The sequence below is a fragment of the Phalaenopsis equestris genome, unplaced genomic scaffold (genome assembly GCF_001263595.1).
Source record: "Phalaenopsis equestris unplaced genomic scaffold, ASM126359v1 Scaffold001243, whole genome shotgun sequence".
NCBI classification, from domain to species: Eukaryota; Viridiplantae; Streptophyta; class Magnoliopsida; order Asparagales; family Orchidaceae; genus Phalaenopsis; species Phalaenopsis equestris.
The window spans coordinates 96,315-107,451 of NW_018165682.1; the positions used below are offsets into that span (position 1 = coordinate 96,315).

The window sequence follows — 11,137 nt, forward strand, 5'->3', positions numbered from 1 at the left end:
CTCGCTTCGAGAGAGAATTCCAGCCGTGGAAATTAGGGGAACAGAAGAGCCGGCAAAGCGCACAAATTAGAGCAGCAGTAGTGGGAGCGACCCGACAACATCATCGAATTGGAGATGAGAGCTGACGGAGAGAGAATGACATGAATTCCACCAAAGCTACCTTTAAATGAAGAAATGTATTCTTGATCGACAGGTGGACTATAAGATTCGTGCTTTTCCTTAATTATACCTTTTGTGAGTCTGATTTAATTTATGTCAACAAAAGCCATATGTTTTAGAATATTTTTTTATTATCAGGTCCTTATTATTTTACTTGCATGAATTTAACTTATTTTAGCTCATTTGAGTGCGGCCAATTTTTTAGCCAATTTTACAATGACATGTGATCAAAAAAAGAGCAGTTATGAAACAACGTTTTTTTCTAATTTAATATAATTTATTAGTTTTATGTGTACATATATGCACGTCAAATTAATTAAAATCAATTTTTAACAAATTTTGTCACTATTTTTTTTGGAGGTTTTATATGATAGCAAAGCATTTTTTTTTAATTTCTGGTAAAAATGTAAAAATAAAGTATTGTTATTTCTTGAATTCTATGGGCCCTTTTGGGACGGCTTATTTGGTGTAGTGGCGTTTTGAAAACGCACCTAACTTGTTTGGGCAAATTGTGTTTTGACAGCTTATGCATTTTCAAAACGCAAAAACAGCATTTTCACACCGCCTTTATCTAGGTGCGGTGGCAGCTTATTGGCAACAGTTTGAATTTTCCAAAAAAAAATAAAAATTTGTAATAGCCACCGCACATAGCTTATTAGCAGATTATTTTTAATCAGTTTATCAACATATTATTCAATAAGCTTTTATCAGTTTATCAACATATTATTCAATAAGCTACAGCTGTCCCAAACAGACTCTAAATTATCAGTTTAGAAATAGACATGAGCCATGTAATTAGAAATAGTTTGAGTGAGAACGAAAAAAATAACATAGTATTCAAAATAAAGTCTTCTATTTTTATTATTATTGATGAATTGAAATAACAAATATTAAAAACATTGAATCATGCAAATCAACAATAAGAAAATATTTGTGTTATTTAAATACATATGATGATAGTAAAGTCATATGATTCTCCTAAAATATTGTCATTAGTATTACATCAAGACCTACTGAAATGTTCACTCAAACTTACTTAACAGATAAAAAAAATTTATAGCTCATTATTTCTCCTGATACATAAATTATAACTTTATATTTAAAAAGGAATTTAATTATCTCAGAAATAAATATAGGTTATTTTGTTTGATACTGAGGATATGTAAAAAACTCTATAGTTTGTTCGCCCTTAAGGAAACTTACAAGGGAGGTATTAAAGCTAGCTTCATAATCACTCTTCCTTTTCAAATAATGCCCCAAATGTCCTCATTCTCTTGCATTTGACTATTTATTGAAAGTATTTCTCTCTGATGTATTTGTAAGTGCTCCAATACAGTATCCAAAGTATAAGGAATATGAGTAAAAACACTATATCTAGAAGGTCTCGAGGCTAAAGTAGATGGTGCATCAGAAGCTCTACCTAGAGGTCTCCCATAAAGATCTACATTAGCCTTACCAATAGGCTTTAACGGTTGGAGCAATTCCTCCCAACTATCATATTTAACTCTAGACTGTTTACAAATAATAAAAATAAGATAATGATATCCCAAACCTGTTGAAGTGTTGGGTCTGGCGAAAATAAAAATAGCTTTGTAGATCAAAGAACCAACATCTATAGGCTTCATTCTCTGAATACAGTAGTACATGCTAGTTCTCTCATTGATAACTTCACTTAAATGATTAGTCAGTGTTGTGAAAAACGATGACAGTAAAGCGAAAATTGGAACGAGAAATTTGCAAAATAGAAAACACAACGGAACACACAGATTTATGTGGCTCGGCAATTTACCTATGTCCACAGATTTGCAGAGGATTTTATTAGCTTGAGGAATTATACCATCGATCTCCTCGACATTGCAAGAAACTTTCTCTCTCTACCTCCTCTCTCTCTCTCTCTTCCTCTCTCTCTCCTCACTACCCGTGAGCCACCGAAAAAGGGGAACCGAAAGGAAGAAGCAGATTTTGTTGTAGCCACCGCACGCACCAAGGAAGAAGAAAAACTTGGGATTCCTTTTTGCTTTTCGTAAGCTGAGCCAAAGAAGACCTGTAAGCCAACATCGAAGCAACCAAGAAGGGAAGCTCTTTGTTTATTTAATATTGTGATTAGAAGAAGGCTTTTTACCTTTGGATATAGGAAGCGCTAATACAAAATTTCTTCTTCAAACATTAATGGTGGCGGGACCCTTAAGCTTTTTTAACAATTAGAGGAGCAGGATTCTTAAAAAAAGAAAGCCATGTGAAGCTTTCAAAGGAAAGAGATTTAAGACAATTAGTTTTGATTATCAATTAATAATTAAATGTTATACAAAGGAATTTTCCAATTTTAGAAGTGAACTGGGCTCCACCAATACTCAACAAATCTTACAAGTAGAGATTGGGACACCAACTGTCTCATCCACCGACTGCATTGTCCTTTTCCTCAAATGCGATATCCTCCACCTATGCAACTCAAAGCTCTTGTCTTCATGATAGAAGACCAATTGAAGATGTGCACAACTTTAGTTTCTCAAGAGTAACACCCTTAGTCGACATATCAACATCAACATAGCCTTGTAATTCCAAGCTCTTTCCTGGGTTACTCATGTCTTTGCTTACAACTCTCACTGCATGGGCAATATCATGTCTTTGCTGAAAGCCTATTCTAGCCTTGTACCTCTTACTGTCATCATGCTCAGTCTTCACTGGGTACACCTACTTATTTTGCAATGCCTTCTTCCCTAGTGGAAGCTCTGTCATCTCCCAGTCTGATTCCCTGACAGGGAATCCATCTACTCCTTCATGGCTAACTCTCACTTGATTGAATTTTCATCTTTCATAGTTTATTCACAACTCTGTGGTTCTCCACCATCTGTCAACAGAATGTAGTTCAAGGTTGGTGAGTAACGCTGAGAGGAACGTTTATTCCTGACTGACCTGTGAATTATAGTTGTAGGGGTGGACAACTCTGAAGCTCTGTGGAAGAATATGAATGGGTGCCCCAGACCCACTCTCCTCATCACTTCAATCACTGCCCTGCACTGTGGTAGATCAACAAACCAAACCTTTCTACTATGGTCATCGATGATTGTGGCACAGTAACGAGAGCCTCCAAGAAAACCAGCAGTCATATACAGTGTACTATCCTTCTTACCCTGAGCCAGTACCAATGTTCCTTTAGTAAACTTTTAGGTGCTATCTGAGAACTACTGAATCACCACCCTCATCAAGCTACCCAATATAAATGAAGTTTTTCTTCAACTCAGGAATGTGTCTGACCTTATGTACAATTCAGTTGCTCTTGTTAGGGAGTATAATATCAACTTTTGCAACCTGCGCCATGTTCAGAGCCTTTTCATCAACCAGATACACCTTCCCAAAGTCACCAACAACATAGTTTTGTATTAACTCTTGGTGAGAAGATTTATGAAAAGAAGCCCATGAATCTAGTAGCTAGTCATCAACATAAATGTGAATTATCAGCATTAGTGCATCCTGTACTTCTTCAGTTACAACATTTGTAATGTCATCCTCTGTCTTATTTTGATTTTTACAGTACCTTTTTATGTGGTCAGCTATACCACAATTCCAGCAAGTTGTCTGCTGACCAGGCTTTGACTTGCTCTTGTTTTTGTGCTTTGGTTTTGATCTTCCTCTAAAGTTAACCCCTAATACCAAAGGTCATGTTAAATTTAAAATTTTAAAAAATATAGCTAAGTGAGGACAAATAAAATTAAGTTTCTTTCTTTAAAAAGGAGTTTCCCCCCCAATTTTTCTTCCACCCCCCAACTTAAATTTTTAAGAGATTTAGCATGAAGAACTAAAAAAATAAAGGGTGAAAGAAAACATTAAATACATAAAGAAAAGACAAACCTGTTGAAGGTTTTGATTTTGAAACTTTAAATAAATTTATATTTTTTTTCCAATTAAGAACTAAGTTTGTTTCTTCAAAACATTTTAGAACTCTCATTAAATGGTCTAAGCATGAATCAAAAGAGGTTCAAAAAATTGAAAAGTCATTTATGAAAAATTTTATTCCTCTCTCAATTAGATTGCAGAAAATTGACTTCAAGCAACTTTGAATAATTGCAGGTGCATTCCATAAACCAAAATGCATCCTTCTGAAAGCAAAAGTTCTATATTTGGTAGTATCTAGAATATTCATCCGAAAAGCAAAATATCGGTGCCCAGCTAGTTTATCTAGAATTTGATTTGGAAAAGGTAAAGGAAAATGATCTTTCATAGTGACGAGATTTAGTTTTCTATAATCAATACAAATTCGCCACTTAGTGACATATCTTGTTCAAATTAATTCATTCTTTCATTAACTGTTATAGTCACTCCTTTCTTAGAAACATAGTGGATAGGACTAATCTAAGCACTGCCAAAACATAATAAATAATTCTAGCATCCAACCACTTAAAAATTTACTTTTTAACAACTTCTTTCATGATGGAGTTCAATCTCCTTTGAGGATCTTCCCTAGGCTTATGATTATCTTCCATCAGAATTTTATGCATACAGATTGAAGGTTTGATACCTTTAATATTTGCAAATGTCCATCCAAAGGTTTACTTATAATTTCTTAATGTTTCCAATAATTTTTCCTCCTGACCTTCTGTTAAGTCTGAGGATATTTTAATAGGTAATGTTGATGAGTTCCCTAGAAATACATACTTTAAATGCGTAGGGAGAACTTTCATTTCATGTTAAGGAGGTTTTTCAATAAACAAAATTTGAAGTTTACTATTTTCAGTAGTGTCTAAAATTTTAAAATTTTCCTAAACATAATTTAAATCCTCAGTATTTATTTTGATTGATTCCTGTTGAAAATCAATTTCATTTTCATCCTTCAGATCTTTTTATTCTATTTTGACTTCACAGCTTTCTCAGAAATGGTCACCAATTAAATGATCAAGAGTTCTCATTTTGAAACATTCATCATCTTTTACTTTTATTAGATAATCTATTGATTTTAATACGTTTATAGTAACTTCCTAGTGATTTAACTCTCATGGTTAACTCTCATTTTTGCACATCTATCATTGGTCCTCCAATGGAAAAGAAAGGTCTTTCTAAAATGATTGGTATTTCTTTTTTTTCTTCCATATCTAAAACAATGAAATCCATAGAAAACATAAGTTTATCTACCTTCACCAGCACATCTTCTATAACCCCTTTTGGGTAAGTAATCGATCAATCAGCTAACTGAAGAGTTATAGTAGTGGGAGAAATCTCTCATAAACCTAACCTTATAAATACTGATAATGGCATGAGGTTAATGCTAGCTTCTAAATCACATAAGGCTTTTCTACATAATCTTTCTCCTATCGTACATGGAAGAGTAAAGCTACCAGGAACAATAAGTTTTTTAGTAAGTTTCTTTTGAATTATTGCACTACATTCTTTACTATATGCAACAGTCTCGTGCTCACCAAAATTTGTTTTCTTATTTAATATTTCTTTCATAAATTTAGTATAACTCGACATTTGTTCTAATGCTTTAGTAAAAGGAATGTTTATCAATAATTTCTTAAATATATCAAAAAAAAATTTGAGAATTGTTGAACTAACTTTTGTTTTCTAAGTCTCTGAGAAAATGGAGGTGAAGATCTTTCTAAATTGATCTTAGTTGAGGAGGTAGGTTTTTCTAAGCTTTTAGAAATATTTTCTTCAGATTATTCAGTTTCTTCAGTTTCCCTCTCAACTTCAATCTCTTTTTGCACTTGAGTTTCCAATTTGTACTACTTCTCAACTTCAAAACTTTTACTTTTTCTTTGTTTTTATCTTTAGAATTTATTTCATTGTTACTAGGAAGTGTTCCTTGAGGTCTATTGCTTAGTGTATTAGCCATTTTTACCATTTGATTCTCATTTCTTGTAGCAGTAGTTAAACTTTGTAATTGATTTCCCATTTGTAGCACCACTTTTTCTAAAGACAATTTTTTTTTATTTTTTGGTTATCGATAAAGAGGGGAGAATAAGAAGGTCTGTAGTTAGTATTACATTGGTTGTTCCAGTTTCCTAATGGGTTCACTTGATTGTTCCCCCATTGTTGATTTCCATCACCAGAAGTTTTATTCCTGTTAAAGTTAGAGTGGTTTTTCCAGCCTGGGTATAACAGTTAAAATATGGGTTAATGGGTCTATTATTAATTGCATTTAAATTTTTAAATGATAGTTAAGAATCAATCAATTATCCTAAAGAATTTTTTTTCAATCACATGAGGTGTTGGAGAAAATTTTATTCCAAATTGATCTAACTTTCAAGATGTCGCAGCAACTTGAGATGCTAACATTGAAATTACATCATTATCATGAACACTGGCTACTTTTTTACCCTTTTAGAGGGCCATTGAAATTTTTAGTAGCAATCTCTTCAATTAATGTCTATGCTTCATCAAATGGTTTTGACATTAATGATCCGCTAACAACAACATCAATAATAGGTCTAAGGGATCCTGCTAACCCATTATAAAATATTTAAATATTTAACCAATTTGGCCAAGCATGATGTGGACACTATCTAAGAAGTTCTTTAAATTGTTCTCAAGCTTTGTATACTGACTCACCTTCATACTAAGTAAAAGAGGTAATATAGTTTCAAATTTTACTAGTTTTTTAAGGTGGAAAATACTTAGCCAAGAATTTATGTTCTAAATCTCCCCAAGTTCTAGTAGATCCATATACTAATGAGTTTAACTACATCTTAGTTTTATCCCTTAAAGAAAGAGAAAAAAGTCTAAGTGAACAACATTGTTTCAAATACCTTCAAACTTAAATATATCATATATTTCTAGGAAACTTGCAAGTGATATTCATTTGTTGTAGGGTTTGGGTAGTCCCTTAAAGGTCTTTGTATTTGATGATGTTCATTTTCAATAGTTTGATTATCAAAATTATTTTGTGATTTGTTTATCATTACTTGAGTAAGGTAAAGTTCTTTTTGTTTTCTAATTTTTATTGTGGTTCGTTCTAACTCAGAATCATAAGGCACAAAACTGTTAGATCCTGAACTGCACATGCAAAAGGTAAAAATTCAGAAAATAAAAATACTCCAAATATATAATAAAAAACAAATTTTTTTCTTTTTATGTTTTTTTTTATGATTTTTTCGATTTTTTTAACTTTTACATTTTAAGAAATAAACAAATATTGATAAAGAAAAAATAAAATACAATTCTTCTAAAATAAATCTATATTTCAAATAAAATTTCTAAGTAAAAAATTTCATTACTTCCTTGGCAATGACGATAAAAACTCGACTCGACCCACAATTACGTAATTATTTAAGTTCCAAAATATGGCAAAAAGTTTGACCAAGTTTATATTCAGTGGCTAGTGTGCAAAATATATATATTATAAATTTAAGAATTGATTAACGATTTACACACTAGGGGTACTACGCAAGTATATGTGTCATTTCAAGTAATATAGAGTTTTCTTTTAAAACCCCAGTATACCCCCACAGGGAAGGATAGAATTTGAATTTCAACTTAGAAAATTACTTTTCAAACTGTAAACAAAATTTGTCGAAGAATAATATCAAATTGTTTGTAAAATGTAAAAGCTAATAGTAAATGCATATTTTGTAAACTAGAAATGTGTAAAAGAGTTTGAATATTATAAAAAATGTTTCCCCTTGCATAGAGATTATACTCATTTTAGGAATTAAATGCTTGAAGTTAAAATTGTGGTTTTGTGACAAATTGGAGCATACATATTATTTACCCTCTCTCGAGTGCATGAAGAACGTCGACTATTCTAAAGTTAAGTTCTCAATTGATATGGTTATGCTGAGTATATTCTAGCCTCTCACTTCTAGATTACTCACTGTGCCCCCTCTATAGGACTAACCAGATCTTAAGTTCTGAACTAAAGACCAAATTGGTTAAGGTTCTCGCCTGTCACTCTAGAATCACCAATTCTACGTTCAACAAAACTTATCTTTTTATCTATTTACACTCTCCTTTAGACTTGACTCCCCTCTATCCTAAGGGTTAGTGTGGCACCCACTAGTTTAGTGAATTCATAGCCCTCCTAGGTCATTATGCTTCACAACAGATATTAACATTTCAAATGACCAGTTTGCAAAATTAAATTAAAAACCTGTGAAAATACCATCACAATTATTGAATAAAATAAATTTTCAAACCATTCTAATCCCACAAATGATTAATTTTTATTACTAAAAAAATTACTCAGAATTATGGGGATAACACAACAAAACACACACACACAGATATATATATATATATATATATATATATTGAAATACAAGTTTACACAAAAACTAAACAAAAATACAAAATATTCATCTTAGACTTCTCCCCAAGAAAATTCTTTGGAGTTCCTTTGTTGGCTTCTTCCTCCAATACACACCAAAACAAGACTCTAACTCACACGCCCACACAAGACTCACGCTAAGACTAGACTCTCACCACCACTACTCAAGATTCCCACCAACAAGTCTTTATTTTTGGCAAGCCAATGAATCTATTAAATAGATTAAAATAACCAAGAGTCACTTAAGGCACTTCTTCAAAATTCGTCTAATTTCAATGTAAAAAGGACCCGACCATTTCTGGCGCCTACACTCCCAATGATCTATTAAAAATAACATGTTTTTAGTATACATTTCATGTTCATTTTATGCCTATTTTTGATGATAATGCACTGTAAAGGAATGTATTTTGCACGTTTTTTATTTCAGGTACATAGAATGGACATTTGGAGAAAATGAAGACAAAATGAAGCAAAAATGGATGTTTTGTTTAGCGCCACCCTTAACATCATAGGGCCAGTAGATGGGTTGAATGGGCACTATAGCGTTAGTAACCTAATTTGTAGAAGATTTATTGTATTTGACTTAATTTTGAAGAGGGGCTTGAATTTGACAGAATTCTGGACAAATAGGGAGTCTTTTTGGAGTCATTTTTTGGTCATCTTGGAGATTTCAGTTGGAGTCTATTGTGTGTGTGTGTGTGTGTGTGTGAATCTTTGTTTTGTGTAAGAGAACTATGATTTCAGCAACTAGTGAGTACCACATTTCATCTTGGGCAGGCAGTTGCGATCACTCGAGGGTAATGCAAATAAATAAGGAGATAAGATTTGATGGATGTAGAATTGATGTTTCTAGGGTGATAGACTAGATTCTTTAATCAATTTGTTCTAGATTTTTTATCGTAAAGGTCTCTAGTAGGTTTTATATAGAGGGAATAGTGGTTAATCTTGAAGTGAGAGGTGAAAATCTACTAAACACTACTACACAAGCCGATGAGAGACCCTAGGTTAGCCAAAGTTCTTTGCAAGCACCGAGAGGGGGTAAAGAAAAGGATTGCTCCTATTTGGCACAATACAACATTTTATCTTTTTCATCATTCAATTCCTACATTGATCAACATCTCTTTACAAGGGGAAAGATCTTTTCGTAATATTTCAGACTCTCTTTTAAAGTTTTTTAAACTGTGTTAGTATTTTAAACTTTATCAGTTTTTTAATTTCAGTTTTTATTTTATGCATAAATTTAGTTTTAAATTGTTACAAATATTTTGAATTTGTTTTCCTATTGTAATACAAGAATTAAATGAAGTACAAGGATTAAATCATCAGAACTTATTTCAGCTTTATAGATCAATACTTCACACAACTTCCATCTAACACTTAATTACTTATCATTTTAAGGAAAAAGATAAAGAAAACAACTCATAATTCATGGAGTAATTCATGGAGAAAACATCATAATTCATGGAGAAAACATAACAACAATTAACTTTAAAAGTAGAAATCATGTAAAAACACAAGAAGTCTAAATTAAAACTAAATGGTCATAAAGATAAAAAATTATCTCAAATTCCTTTCCACAAACCCTCGAAGTTCCTTTGAATCTCTTCCTTTCTCTTACAATTCTCCCTAGGTTTGGTCACCCAACCCTAGAGGGTTAAAATCTCTCTATCTCACTAACAAACTACAATGGATTCTTACTTAGAACTATCTAATCACTTTCTCCTTCACTAGGAATGAGAAAAGTGAGAAGAAGCCCAAATTAAAATACTATAACTTCTTACTTTCTACTCTCTAAAAGTGTCCTAAGTCTTATATATATATCTCTCTCTCTCCTTCTCAAGTCCTTTTTATAATTTTCCAAAAGGTGCTTTGGCATCTCTTCAAAATGTGTTGATATTCAATGAATATTTCAAAATTTGCCTCTTTTCAAGAGCCATTTCAATGTATTTTTGTGCGCATTAACTGCAATCCATGTTTTCACCAAGAGTTGCTTCAAACAAATTTAAAATTCATCAAAAATTCCTTAAATTTTCATCATTAACCACCAGGCGCGTAAGCACGAGGTCTTCGACACTTAGGCGTGACCTTCTCTGTCTCATAGCGCCTAAGCATCAGTCTAAGCGCCACATTTCATTTTCACACCATCTTCATTTTTGCTCTAAATTTGATTATTTTGCACTCTTTTTACCATATTTCATCACTTTAATTGTACCTAAAATAAAAACACATAAATACCTTCCATTAAAGCTCAATATCCTAAAAAATTGGTATAAAATATGTACATAAATGTTATACATTTTAGGTGTATCAAAATCAAAAAATTGGTAAATGCTACTTATCCTCAAGTGACACTCCAAACTTTCAAAACCAAAATAAGCAGATTCTACAAATGAGTTTCTTTAGGATATTCTAAATATTGTCCAAACTTTCAAAACCAAAAAAAACCAAAATAAGCAGATTCTACAAATGAGTTTCTTTAGGATATTCTAAATATTGTTCTAGAAATATAGTAGTCCAATTTAGAAATGACTTTAGTAAATGAGACCAACTTAGAGTTTAGAAATTATTAATGTGAGAAGTCTGAAAATATGAGTTCCTATTTAGTTTAAAGATACTTGTAGATTTACCAAATATAGGGTTTAGACATTCTATCTCCCCCACTTAAAATTTTTATTAAGAATAATTATACTTACTATATTATATCTTTAAGCTTAAGAG

At 32.0% G+C, this 11,137-nt stretch overlaps 1 protein-coding gene across 1 annotated transcript in view; it reads right to left on the bottom strand.

The window, feature by feature from the left end:
* LOC110033640 (FRIGIDA-like protein 3) overlaps positions 1-145 on the bottom strand; it is a 58,277-nt gene extending 58,132 nt beyond the window's left edge. The window contains 1 exon segment of the mRNA XM_020737688.1: positions 1-145. The gene's annotated coding sequence lies outside the window, so the exon portion shown is untranslated.
* Positions 146-11,137: the final 10,992 nt, after the last annotated feature.